The 10,918-nt window shown below is 32.5% G+C and overlaps 1 long non-coding RNA gene across 1 annotated transcript; it reads left to right on the top strand.

Annotated features, from left to right (window-relative positions):
• The first annotated feature begins 587 nt into the window (after positions 1 to 587).
• On the top strand, positions 588 to 2,737 carry LOC137643734 (uncharacterized). Its single transcript, XR_011045061.1, has 3 exons — positions 588 to 688; positions 1,525 to 1,734; positions 2,566 to 2,737. It is a non-coding gene; the product is annotated as an uncharacterized lncRNA (long non-coding RNA).
• The last annotated feature ends 8,181 nt before the right edge of the window (positions 2,738 to 10,918 follow it).

The raw sequence follows: 10,918 nt of genomic DNA, 5'->3' as shown, positions 1-10,918 counted from the left end.
ATTCTTCACAGGTTTGAATAACAACTGAGGTTCGATGCTCGACACTCATTCACACGTTCACACCGCTCGTCAAACAATGTAGCTCCGCCCACAAAAGTCAAGATGAGCCTGACTTTCATCGAGCCGTTCGACGAGCGCGCTCGACAACCAAATAGCCCGTTTACACGCTCGAACATCAATTCAAACACAGAGCTGCTCGCCCGTGTAAACCCCGCTTTATGCGAGCCGCTTGCAATGCTCACTTGCACACACACACACGATTAACTCCCGCACGCACACGCAAACGCACACACACACACACACACACACGCAAACGCACACACATTAACGCAACCTCAAAGAGACAATGGCCGACATTGCTCTACTGTGTTTAGTTCTTTTGCCTCTAATTTATTGTTGCAGTTGTTATTATTATTCCCATTTGACCTTTTCCTTTAGAATCTTAAGAAAGAAACAGAGAGAAAATGTTCAGTTATGATTATAATTTTTTCAACGTTCTTCTTCTTCTTCTTCTTCTTTCTCTTTCAGGTATTCGCTTCAGTGTCAACGACGTCAGCAGCGTCAGTCGCCCCATCCCTTTCTTGGAGAAGGATTCAGATGTCCTTGTCGCCGTCACCGACGTCAAGGAAGAAGACATCGAGAAGGTTGGGGACATCCTTCGGACATTGCAACCACAGGATGCAAGGAGGTGAGGATAAATCATTCCTTAAGAGAGAGAGAGAGAGAGAGAGAGAGAGAGAGTGCTGTCATTATATATATATATATATATATATATATATATATATATATATATATATATATATATATATATATATATATACATACTGTATATTCATATATATATATATATATATATATATATATATATATATATATATATATATATATATGTGTGTGTGTGTGTGTGTGTGTGTGTGTTTGCTTGTGACAGGGTACTCTCAATAGGCCTACATACATCCATATCTATTTTGGACTGGACATAGGCCTATTTTCTTAGAGCATTAAGTAAACTCAATAATGAAAAATATAATAAGAAAAAATATTAATAATTAGAGAAATGGAAAAGATTTTTAATTATTTCTACACTTTTTCAATTGTTACAATAGGCTTACATATATCCATATCTATTTTTGGAAGAACATAGGTCTATTTTCTTTGAGCATTAAGTAAACTGATCATAAAACATATAAATTAACATAAATAATGAAAAATGTAATAAAAAAGTATTATTAATTCAATTATTTACTTTTATTCACAATTTACAGGATATTTTGGGTCATGATATATAAGTATATATAAACAATTACAATGCTGTGTTTGTCCACTCACGTGTGTGTGTGCGTGTGTGCGTTTGCGTGTTTGTGCGTGTGCGTGTATGTGTCTGAATGCACTTGTCTATCTTAACAAAACAAGATAACAATAAAAGCATAAAATAATGAATAAATGTGGGTGACTTCATTTCCTTTCTTCTTCTTTTCATTTCATTTCATCCCATTTTCTTTCTTTCCTTCTTCTTCCTAACAGATCGTTCATGTTTATCGAGTTTCCTCTGTGTTCCCTGGGGAGGACGAGGAGCCCTGAGGTCATCCTCAGACTCCTCGCCTCCTTGAAGGGAGTCAGGGTGATAGAAAACATCTGTTTCCCAAAAGATGAACGACCAGATGACGAAGCCTTAGTCATAGAGATGGGTCTTAATGCAAAGGAATCCACCGGATGTAGAAGACATGTTTATTGGTGAGTTTGCTTCTTCTCTTTATACTTTTTCTTCCTTTTCTTAATAGGTGTTGTACGATCTCTCTCTCTCTCTCTCTCTCTCTCTCTCTCTCTCTCTCTCTCTCTCTCTCTCTCTCTCTCTCTCTCACCAACGTTTCAAATTTTTCGGCAGGTGATGAGCCAGGATAAATAAACTGTATTCACTATAGGCCTAGTTACAAAATTATATTTCTTTAAGATTTGGCCTTTTGCTTTTATATTATTAGTTATTTTTTTAAGAAGATATATATATATATATATATATATATATATATATATATATATATATATATATATATATATATATATATATATATATATATATATATATACTGTATATATATAGAGAGAGAGAGAGAGAGAGAGAGAGAGAGAGAGAGAGAGAGAGAGAGAGAGAGAGAGAGAGTTGATATGTATAACAATTTTCATCTCCTTATTATCTCCTGTTATCTCTAATTATTTTGTTCGTTATCATTTGGTCAGAATCTTCAATCATGTGTGTTTGCATCTCAGTATTTCATGTTCCCTTCAATTATCTCCTCAATGCCTTTAACTCTCGTCATATTCATCTTTGGCCTTTCCTTTATTATCATTATTACATCCTCCTATAATGAATGGAATAATCTTCCCCTATATTTTTTTCATTAGCTTTGCGGTTTATTCAATGAATTTATCGAAAGTCTATTTCTTAATGGTGTTGTCTTCTTTCTTCATTATTATTATTATTATTATTATTATTATTATTATTATTATTATTATTATTATTATTATTATTATTATTATTATTATTTTGTTTGTTTCTTTATTCGACAGGGCACCTTAAACTCTTTTTATCTGAAAAAGAAAAATAGAAGAAATGGAACAAAAGGAAGTTCTTCAAGCAAGAGTCACTGCTTCCAAAATCCAATTCACGTTGAAGTCTTTGGAAATAATTATGATCATAATTGGACAATAACAACATGATAGGCATCCTTTTTTTATATATATTTGCATGTTTCTTGAAAATAACATTACTATTTTAGATAGTATTTTTCAGAAATTAAAATGACAATGATATCCTTGATTCATGTTTGTCTACCTTTTCTTAATGGTTAGTATATATAGACCACATCCAGATTATGAAGGTCATTATAAAATTTATGTATATATATATATAAATAAATATAAATATAGAAATATATCAATTTTCAGGGGATGTTTAATATTTCTTTATGAAAACCTTTTGTTTTCAGGAACTGTATTTAATTGTCAACTTTTATTGTTATGTTTATAATGAATGATTAGATTATAAAATTCACTTTCTGATCATAAAGTTCAGTTCAGTAAGGGAATGATATAAGTATATCTATCTATCTATCTATCTATCTATCTATATATATATGTATATATATACATACATATATATATATATATATATATATATATATATATATATATATATATATATATATATATATGTGTGTGTGTGTGTGTGTGTGTGTGTATGTTTGTTTATTCATGTCTCAGACAATAACAAATGTTAGGTAAAGTTCAACGTCTTTTCATAAAAACCTATTTTTAGGAACTTTTATTATTATGTTTATCGTTATACACATTCTCCTGTTTGTTCTATTCATATCTATCTATACACAGATTGTTTTTGTTTAATCATTTCAATGCAAATATTTTTTTTGAAGTGACAAAGTAGTGCATGACTTATATCATGTCATAATCTTAGCAAAATGCTGCAAGACTTGAATGTACAAAGATTCATTCTAATAATTGTCTCACATCTATTCATGACAATCAAGTCTCGCTGATGATAGTAGAGGCGATTTTAGGTAATAAGTAACAGTGGAAATCATCAGAAATAAATCTCTGAATGAATCAAAGGTTGTTTTTATCACCTTTAACATTTTATTTTTCAATATTAGCCTACATTGATAATGTCTTTTGAAATGTCCCTAAACTCAAAAGAGTTCAAATCTGTAAAGCATAAGCTCTTCAGCAAGAAGTCTCTCTCTCTCTCTCTCTCTCTCTCTCTCTCTCTCTCTCTCTCTCTCTCTCTCTCTGGAGGTAAATGACGACAACATCCCTACCTAAGTCTTTCAAAGGACTCATATCATGCAACAAAAAAGAAATGAGAAAAAGGGATCTTAGAACTTTTCAGACTGGTGAGTTCTTTGTGAAATCTCTTGTTCTCTATTTGATCAGTTTGAACATCAAAGTAAACTTATCAGAAAGTATAATTTTTTCTTTGGATGTACATGTTAAAATGGACCAGTTAGTCAATTTAGTTTTGCAATTAAGGATCAAAGTAAAGGATTATCACACTAAGCTTTTTATTGCAGAGATTTGATCTCTTGTGAAACGCTTAAACTTTGTAATGGCCTCATATATTGATGCTATTTCCTATTGCAGATCAGATGAACTGATAGAATAGAAGACTGACTGACTGACTGGCTGACTGAGTGACTGACTAGCTGACTGATGCACAGGGATACAGTTCCTTTTCACCTGTTGGACCCAAGAGAAGCTGACACTTTAGCCCAGCGTCCGTCAGACCCATGAAGTGAAATTCTTATCAGAAAATGAAGGAAGGCAGAACTGAAGCTGACATTGGAGAAGAGAATAATAAGATGAGGTAGGATTTTCAGGCTAAGAATTTTGAGTTACTGTTTTTAATGCATTGTATGAAATGGGTATGATAAGGAGTTACTTCTTTTTATCAATTGAATGAAAATGTAAGATTTGTACTTACTGCTCTTTTATGAAAGGAATAGTAGGAGTAATATTTTAAGTTACTTTTTTAATAAATTGAATGAGTAGAGTAACGTTAATATTCATTTCTATTATTCATGTTGAATATAAATTTCCAAAAAAACAATTTATACGATTAGACTTATTTTCGTATATTTTCATTATTTTTTTTCTTTTTACACAAAGCAGCTTAAATTTTGACTCTGTAAAAAGTAATGATTTCCTCTATACCAGCGTGAAGCAAACAAAGATAAAATAGGTCAAATGTGTCTCTTCTTTTCATGCAGACAAAAAGACCGAAGGAATAGGAGGGAGGAACACAAGTAATTATCAGCAAACGTCAGCAATAATTGTAGCTGAGAATTTTTTTTTTTCTCTGCTGTCTTCAATTTTTTAGTTTTCATAAATGAAGGCAAACATTGTTTATGGTTTTTCAGGCAGTATAATATTATTTTTAGATGATAATTGTAAAAGGTACCTACTTATAATGATTTTAAGGCATTGCATTTATTTCACTAACTTATTATTGACCATTAAGCGAGAGGAATTTGATAATTCTGTTTTCCAAAATAACTATTTTTGTATGGTTTTTTTTTTTTTTTTTGTAGATTTGTAGGGAAATGATTAGGTGACGAGCTACTCTTCGGGAATTCCTCCCTCTCCTCTAATGGTGCTTGCATCAACACTATAGTATAGAGAAATGTCATTCGGACATCTCCCTGCACTTAGCCAGTCTTTCCTCGCAAAGACCTGAGCTAAAGTGTCAGAAGCCAGGACCGGCGAGGGAAGCTCCAAACCACGGCTGGTGGAACAAGGTACTTGATATACTTACTCTTTAACTTAGACCTTCTATAGAGTCGTCTTCTTCCTCTTCTTTGTATAGACACTTTTCTACAACTCCTTTATTTTGCTCATTTTTTATCAGACAATTTGGTTCATGCAAAATCATATCTATCAGAAGTATATCATTTTCGGTGAACTTACATGTAAAGTGTAAAGTTTTTTTGTACAGCTTCTATCCTGCAGTTAATATTATATGATAATGAATATATCTGCTCTGCCACTACAAATTCATATTTATTCAATTGATCCATTTTGTTTTGCGATAAAAGATCAGAATGAAGATATTTCACAACAAGATTTCTATTGCAGACATTTTATCTTTTGTATAACTCTTAAACTTTGTAATGCACTCGTATGTTGATGCTATTTACTTTTAACAGACCAAATGAACTGGTAGAACTGAACATTGACGGACTGACTGACTGACTGACTGACTGACTGACTAACTGACTGGTGCACAGGGATATTGTTCATCGTCCTCTGTTGGACCCAAGAGAAACTGATATGTTAGACCAATGTCAGTCAGACCCATTGAGTCAACTTCTGATGAGAAGAGAAGTAACACAGAACGGAGATGGACATTGCAAGAGAGAAAAAAAAAAGATGAGGTAAGATTTTAAGCAAAAGACTTTGGAGTTACTACTAGAAATGAACTGAAGGAAAAAAATAAAATCTGAGTTTATTGTTCCTCATGACTTAAATGGAAAGAGTAAAATTACCTTCCGTTTGGTTACTCTTGCAAAAGTTTTCCATATTATCATTTTTATTGATACTATCATTGTTAAGATTACTATTATTTTTGATGAATAAATATTTATTTGATAATTTACTACATTAGACCTATATTGGAACCTTTTTATATTCCAGAACTTCCTCATATTCAGCTTAGGGTTTTCAAACATTCAAGTCCTTTCTTTAGAAATTATCTGTAAAAATACCTCTTTTAAATAATTTCATCATATGAATATTACTTAATTTGTCTTCAGGCAATAAGCAAGATGCATTGAACATTTTTTTTTTTTCACAAAAGATTAATTCCATGTTTATTGCATGTTTTCAGGAGAATTATTTGTTGAGCTTCTTTTGGGATATTCCACCATTTCTTCAAATGTCACTTGCATCAGCCCTCTGGTGAGAGGTCATTCTTATACAACATCTTTTCTCGTTTTCTATTTAGGAGTCTGGGCAGTCTGCTTCCAGCCAGTACTTGGGCAGGATTGGAGAGTTTTAAGGCATTTTTGAGACATTCTTCCTATCGGCTGCAAAACTACAAGAGCCTGTGTATGGCCGGATGGTTCAGACAGTGTACTTAAACAACAGACATTATCTCCATTCTGGAAATAGAGTCTGACCTCAGGGAAAAGTAGGTCATCTCTCAAAGTGTTAATTCCTTCACTTCTCATCTCGGATTGATATCGGTGAGTACCAGACACAGCCATTCCTTTACTTTGTCCTTCTCTAGAGTCATCTTCCACTTCTTTTCAGAGAGCCTCCTCTCTTCAACTTCTATATTTTTCTTAAGATTTGTTGCTGGATGATTCGGTTGATACACAATTAATATTTCTCATTTTCACTTCTTGCGGCAGATTAAAAAAATGAAGGAGCATTTGAATGAAGGAGCCATTAGATTCCGGATTGTCCTTTGGAATGATGGAGCCATTTGATTCCAGATTGTCCTTTGGAATGAAGGAGCCATTTGATTCCAGATTGTCCTTTGGAATGAAGGAGCCATTTGATTCCGGATTGTTCTTTGGAATGAAGGAGCCATTTGATTCCAGATTGTCCTTTGGAATGATGGAGCCATTTGATTCCGGATTATCCTTTTAAATGTAATTTTATTAAGATTATAGAAATAAATATGAAATATGAAATATGAAATATTTCCTTTTTAACATTGTTCTATCATAAATGTAATGTGAAATCTAAAAGATATGATCCGTTTTGATGATCCGTTCTTTCAGTTGCTATTTTGTATACTTCATGAGAATTTTTTAATATTAGCTTCATTTAATTGCAGATTTACATAATCAAAGAAGAGTAGTCGAGTGTCCTTGAGAGGCAAGACATGAACATCTTCCCATCATATCATCTGGAATCCGGTTGGGTGATTAGATCCTCTTGACTGAGCAAAACTCAAGAGAACTCGCCCGATCTCCTGTTTGATCACGGTCTTGATCTGAGTACCATTGGAGCTTAGCATTTGATCAGCAGAAGAGTGAAGCGATCCAACTAATTCATATTTCTATAATGAATTATAATAAATACAAAATACTCCTTATTTCATTCGTATCACATACACCATCTTCATGATAAAATGAGGTAAGTTGAAAAAAATATAAAGCTGATCTTCTTATTTGCTAATTTTCATTCATACAGGATTTATTATTTTCAACATTAACCTATAGCAATATTTTTAGTAAGAAACTATTCTTCTGTGGCTGACATTAATATTGTGAATTAATGTTGTATCTAACATTCATATATTTTAGTTTCTCTTCCCAAAGTGGAAGATGAAATTAATGAGACCCTGAAGCAAATCCCTCATGATGATGGTGGCCCAAAGTACATGGTGATCAGTGAACTTGAATACTTGACTCTTTTGAGAATTTTATCACTTATTTCGAGGAATAAAGAACATGCATTTTGGTACAGGACCCACCCATCAGTGTTCATTTCACCTCCTTCTCCTGTCTGCTTTTCTCTCCAGCTGTACGTGCACAATCCCAACAACAGGTCTTCAGGATTTCTCCTATCATGTATCATTCCACATGCTCTTCTCGGGAATATAGTTTCCACCACCCATATTATTATCTGCTCATCTTTAAATCCAGTCCATTCTGTAGAGCTGTGCACTCCTGTTGTCATGGTAAACCTATTTCTTAAACATTTCTTAAAACCTCTAGAAATACATTCTTAAATCCATAAGCTTTGTAATAACCTTTGATTCCTTCTAAAAGAAAAAATCTGCCTTCTCGACCTAACATCCGATGTTTCTTTCCACAGGAGTCTGATCCTAAGTGAGAAAAGTCCACAATAGTACAATGTCAGATTGATGCCAAGGTTAACAGTGCCCAAGGAAGGTCATGTAGTACAAGGCTCTCCACCTGCAGACTCCTGTCCTCAGCCTCCCAACTCTGTCTATGCCACATGACCTTCATTTCCCACCGGCTCGATGGGTTAATTGTGGGAGAGTAAGGAAGACAGTGCCAACTCTACCTTAATCTAAAGTACTTTCGATTTGATTCTTCCCTTGCATTTGGTGAAATTTACAATCTTAAAATTTGTTAGATAGTTAGAAATTTATTATATTTCTTCACTGGTACCAGAGGACAAAAGATTTTTCCTTCACAGTTCATCTTTTTTTTCTTTTTACTTCAGAATATCTTAGTGGTGTATAATCTTTTTGTTATAATTTTATATCAATGGCTTACCAGGAATGATACATACAGTATTCATAGCCGTTATGAAATGCATTTTTTTATTATATACTATAATTACTCCTTTCCACAAAATCGCACTTTTACTTAATATATATCAGTGCCCATATACTGTATACCCATTCACGACATGATTTAAATGTAGTTTTTTTTTTTTTTACGGTTTACCCATTCATGATATAATTTGAATGTGCTATTTTTATACTATACCCATTTATGACATAATTTGAATGTACATTATTTTATACTGTATACCCATTTACAACATAATTTGAATGTACAATTTTCATATTATATACCCATTCCTGACATAATTTGAATGCAGTATTCTTATACCCTATACCCATTCATGACATAATATTGATGTACTATTTTATATACTGTATACCAATATACAACATAATTTGTATGTAGTATTTTAGTATTTTCATACTATATACCTATTCACAACATAATTTGAATGTACTATTTTGATTATTTGATTTACTGTTTTTATACACTATATACTTTAAAAACATTATTTGAATACACTTTTTTTTCATTCTATATAGCTTTTCATGGCATAATTTCAACGTACAGTTTTGTTAATAAACTATAAATTTTTTAGCCTTCTGGAATATTTTCTATTAACATATAATGTACTGTACTATGTATACCCGTCCTTGAATTCTGATTTTCACTAATGCATGCCCAGGGAATGCGATATATATTATGTTCTATTTGGGGAATATCATCTTGTTGACATCTATTCATATATAACATTAATAAATAAACTTGATTGTAATTCTTGTTGTTGATATGAATAATTTATGCACTGCGCCTGATTATATAGTTTACTATTTATTTTTACCGATAGATAGAAATTTTACTGATAATATGCTATTGTTGATACAATAAATTTCTCCCTATTAATAACTGCATTTGATATGAACCTTTCATTACCACCATAAGGACATTAGATAAAAGTGGTATATATAGATGGTAAGGAGGGAGGTGGGGGGGGGGGGTTGATTCTTCTCGTGTAAGTGTCTTCCTTGTTTCCTTGATGTTTCTAATCAACAGATCTGAGTTGACGTCACTGCAATGTGATGGTCAAGTGATGATGACCATTTAGATTTGTCTGCTGAGTAAGGAGATGTCCCACTTCATTGTTAATCTCGGTTCAGGAAGGTGTGAATTCTCTCTCTCTCTCTCTCTCTCTCTCCCTCTCTCTCATCTCTCTCTCTCTCTCCTCTCTCTCTCTCTCTCTCTCTCTCTCTCTCTCTCTCTCTCTCTCTCTTGAATAATAATAATAATAATAATAATAATAATAATAATAATAATAATAATAATAATAATAATAATAATAATAATAATGATAATAATAATAATGATAAGTATAAGCATATTAAAATTAATAAAAAAATCCTTCCCCTGATAATTAACATTATAATATCTTTATTTCAGTTTGCATAGGAGACCAGAAAGTTGTTCAGAAATAGAATAGAACTTCTAACGAAAAAGAGTCTGTCCAATAATTGTAACAGAGGGATTTTGTCGTCCTTTTTTGAAACTTAAATATTGTTCCAACACCAAATGTCATAGGTAGCTGAAGCTTTCTTATTAGTGTCATCTTTAGTATTTGAATTCTTAAAGACTCATCTTGATCTGTCTTGCATAAGCTTATTGGTTTGACTTTTTTCATAAACTTTTATGTTATTATTGGATTATATATCTTATTTTTTTATTTTAATTTCTTGTTTTAATGGATTTATGATAAATTAAATAAAGTTATTTGTTTCAATACGAATACAAACCCTAGTCATTTATATGGGTTAGTTCTCTAATCTTTTTTTTTTTTTTTTTTTTTTTTTTTTCTTCCCACGAAATTGAAGAAACATTTTGGGTCTGACAATATTGTATGGTTCCATCATGTTTCCACCCACCCTTGCTGCGTCGGAGACAGCAGCTTCATCATCACTTCGCTCTTTATTGGTGAGACGTCCAGACGTCCGTTAATGACGTCTGTCGTTCTTTATTTGCTTTCTCTTATCAATGATGAGTGTTAATCAAAGTGAGCATGAGAATCTGCACCGGCGTTGAAGGTCACTTTTTTGGTACATTTATGAGTTGGGTGAATGACATCCACATCTTATGTGTCCTGGATG

Source organism: Palaemon carinicauda, chromosome 7, assembly GCF_036898095.1.
Source record: "Palaemon carinicauda isolate YSFRI2023 chromosome 7, ASM3689809v2, whole genome shotgun sequence".
In the NCBI taxonomy this organism is placed as follows: domain Eukaryota; kingdom Metazoa; phylum Arthropoda; class Malacostraca; order Decapoda; family Palaemonidae; genus Palaemon; species Palaemon carinicauda.
The sequence above is the reverse complement of the archived record's forward strand: the minus strand, read 5'-3'. Positions and strand labels throughout refer to the sequence as shown.